Raw genomic sequence first — 3590 nt, 5'->3', positions numbered from 1 at the left:
GGCAGTCCTACAATGGCTAAAACTGCCACAGTTGTTAAAAGTAAAGAACCAGGTCTCTCCCAGCACGTGGAACAATCTCAAAGGCACACTGAGTGAGGAAAACAAGTTGCAGAACCAGACACACACAACAATACTACATAAAACTATTTAAAACCCGTTAAAGTATAGACTGCTGATGTATTAGCCACATGTTTAAAAAATGTAGTTCAGCAGCATTTACACCAACTTTATGAAAGTGATTGCCTCTTAAGAGTGAAGAGGAAAATACAGAGGAAAGGGATGTTTTAGTATGGGTTCTTCTGAGGGAGCCTAAAATAAGGAGTTGGGCACAGGTAGTTTTTTGGGGTCACAATTGCAGGAAACATAGTGAGGATGAAAGGAAAGAGAGATGTCGGGGAGGAAAGCAAATGGAGTGCGTCTTAATCAAAGTGCTACTATTGTGGGCAGCTGGGTTCAGTCTCACTGGGGACCCACTGAAGGGCCACAGAGAACATAGCTCAGAATTAATTCACCAAGGGACGAGAAATCTGGGACGCTTATTGTCCAACGCTCATCTCCCATTGATTGAGGGTTGGCGTCCGGCCGTTGCATCTCTGGGCCCTTTGAGATCACCCTGTGGACATGAGCGAGATCCCTCGCCACTGAAGGAAACCCTCCTCCAGAGAAGGTGAAAGATGCCAATGCTTGAGGTGACCCGCAGTCAGGATGCATCGGAACTGTCCGCCATAGCCGCAAGGAGACTCAGAGACTCGCCACCGGGATATGGCAGGGACATTAATCACATATGCTACAAGGAATAACCTAATCAGCAATGTTTTATTTTTATTTTTTAAATATCTAAGGTAAATACGATAAAATGTTATTTGTTAGTTCTACCCACTGGGCATATGAGTGATTGATATATATTGTGTTGTTGTTGTTTAATTTTTTCCTGTATTTTGTCAACTTTTATCTTTTCTGAATTTTTTTCTTTAAATTTTATTAATTACATTCATGGTGTTGCACAACCGTCACCAATATCCATCTCCAAAATTTTTCATCACCCTAAAAAGAAATTCTGTTCCCACTAAATAATAAGTCCTCATTGCTCTTGCCCCAAGCACTTGGTAACCTTCAATCTACTTTCCGTCTCTGTGAATTTACATATACTAGATATTTCATACAAGTGGAATCATACAATATTTGTCCTTTTGTGTTGGCTAATTTCACTTAGCATCACATTTTCAAGGTCCACCCATGTTGCAGCATGTGTCAGAATTTCATTCCTTCTTGTGGCAAAATAATATTTCTTTGGATGCATACACCACATTTTGTTTGTCCATCCATCTGTTGATGGACACTTGGGTGGTTTCCACATTTTGGCGATTGTGAATAATGCTACAATAAACATTGCACACAACTATCGATTTGAGTCCCTGTTTTCAATTCTTTGGGGTATGTACCTAGGAATAGAATTCCTGGGTTCCAGTGACCCTATATTCGAAACACCACCACACTGTTTTTCCACAGCGGCTGTATCAATTTACATCCCTACTAGCAAACCACAAGATTCCAATTTCTCCACATCCTGCCTACGCTTGTTATTTTCCTTTTTTAAAATTATTATAACCATCCTAATGGATGTGAAGTTTTGATTGGCATTTCCCTAATGATGATGTGGAGCATCTTTTCAGGTGCTCTTTGTATATCTTTGGGGAAATGTCTATTCAAGCTTTCTGTATTTTTTAAACTTTCCAAAATAAAAATTTAAGGTCTTGCAGCATGCAATGGAGACTTGAATAAAACTGCAACTTTTTCAGGAAAGTTACTGTTTTGGTATTTCTTTCTTTCTTTGTTCTTTTTTCTTTTTCTTTTTGTTTTTTTTTTTTTTTTTTTTTTTTTTTTTTTTTTTGAGGAATATTAGCCCTGAACTAACATCTTCTGCTAATCCTCCTCTTTTTTGCTGAGGAAGATTGGCCTTGAGCTAACACCCGTGCCCATCTTCTTCTGCTTTATACGTGGGATGCCTGCCACAGCATGGCTTGACAAGCAGTGTATAGGTCCACACCTGGGATCTGAAGCTGGTGAACCCTGGGCCGCCGAAGCGGAACGTGCAAACTTAACCGCTGTGCCACCAGGCCGGCCCTTGATTTGATATTTCTGACAATCAAAATTTCACTCTACTTCATCTCTCAGCAAATTTCAGCCCTGACTGCATCATTCATTCCCTAGGTCAGCAAGTTCCCTGAAAGCACTTTTGCAGAGCTTCTTTGCGACATCTGAAGTGACAGGCAGATCCAACTTTGGGCAAAGGGCCAAGAAGTCACACTCCAGGAGGCAGGAGCAGGGTAGAATCAAGTTGTCATCAGTCGTCAGCTTGTCCTTCATTCTGGAGTAACAAGACATCGGGGATTGGGGCTTTTTCCTTTGGTTTTAAATAAGAAAATGATCTCTTCTCATGTCCTAATAGAGAGAAGGACAATAAAAAAAAAGCAGGGTGTTTCCTCCAAAAATATATAAAAGCGTCAATTTTAGTTTATATCTAATTTCAAGTCCTATGAAGTTTATCAAAATTTATAGTATAACTGTTTGTCTCCACTAGAGTTTGGACCTAACCAATTTTTCCCATCTGGCACATCAATGGTCCCATGTTCGATGGGAATAATGAGCCTTGTCGATATTCTCCAATATTCCCCTTGCCTGGTGTAAGTTCTTTCCTATCCCCCTCCCCCAAACCCCTAGCAAAGGCCCACTTTCTACATTGTACTCACTGGGCGGTAACACCACTGGCTTGGATTCAGACCTTGGAGTGCGGCTCATGGGTTACAATCCTGGCTTTGCCGTTTCATGTTATTGATGTTGCTGATTCTGTTGTCGTTGTTTAACCTCTCTGAACTTCACCTTCTTTATCTGTTAAAAAGGCAATCGTATTACTAAAAACAGCCAAATACCAACTTTTTCTGGCTTGAGCCATAAAGATGTTTTAATATATCTCACTTAGCAGGAAGTCCAAAGGTTGAGTAAGGTTCAGGGCTGGTTGATTCACCCACTCAGTGATGTCACTCAGGACCTAGCCAAAGCATTACTGTCATCCTAAGGCTGGTTGCCTGCTGATTATAGGAAAGCTGTCAGCAACAGGCTTCGCTGTACATATCCCACAGAAGGAAGCAAGCTTTCCCTCCAGTTTGGGAATGGGATCAGGGCTGTTCTTCCTTAGACTGATCGCACCAACTTGGACCACATACTCACGCCTGGATCAGTAACAGTATCCAGAGGAGTACTGAGCACTGTCTTAAGCCTGGCTCTGGAACCAAACACTGGCAAGAGGGTTGGGTTTATCATAAATGGCTTAGACCAAACAGGACCCACCCATGGTGCTGGGAGGGGAGGGATCAGCTATATGGGGAATGGAGAATAACTAAATAAAATCAGAATTTTATTGGGAAAGAGAAAGGGAACAATGAATGCTGGGAAGACCACAGTGGTAACCACTACATTAAATATGAACCTTCTTTGAAGAGCATAGAAATATATATGCATATATATGATGGTTGATATATATTATAAATATAAACCTGATATATAGCAGGTGCCCAACAGATGGTGATTTT

The sequence above is a fragment of the Equus caballus genome, chromosome 13, assembly GCF_041296265.1.
Source record: "Equus caballus isolate H_3958 breed thoroughbred chromosome 13, TB-T2T, whole genome shotgun sequence".
In the NCBI taxonomy this organism is placed as follows: domain Eukaryota; kingdom Metazoa; phylum Chordata; class Mammalia; order Perissodactyla; family Equidae; genus Equus; species Equus caballus.
The sequence above is the reverse complement of the archived record's forward strand: the minus strand, read 5'-3'. Positions refer to the sequence as shown.